Source organism: Calidris pugnax, unplaced genomic scaffold (genome assembly GCF_001431845.1).
Source record: "Calidris pugnax isolate Ruff unplaced genomic scaffold, ASM143184v1 scaffold703, whole genome shotgun sequence".
NCBI lineage: Eukaryota > Metazoa > Chordata > Aves > Charadriiformes > Scolopacidae > Calidris > Calidris pugnax.
The window spans coordinates 14,320-14,571 of record NW_015091383.1 but is presented as its reverse complement, the minus strand read 5'-3'; positions in this window follow the sequence as shown (position 1 = coordinate 14,571).

Here is a 252-nt window from a genome sequence, read left to right as displayed (position 1 = left end):
AACCGGTCGTTTTTTCTCCCCCAAACGGGACGTTTTTCTCCCCCAAACGGGACGGTTTTCTCCCCCAAACGGGACGGTTTTCTCCCCCAAACGGGACGTTTTTCTCCCCCAAATCGGACACTTTTCTCTCCCCCAAACTGGACGTTTCTCTCCCCCAAATCAGACATTTCTCTCCCCCAAATTGGACGTTTTTGTCCCCCAAACTGGACACTTTTCTCCCTCAAATCAGACATTTTTCCCCCCCAAACGGGC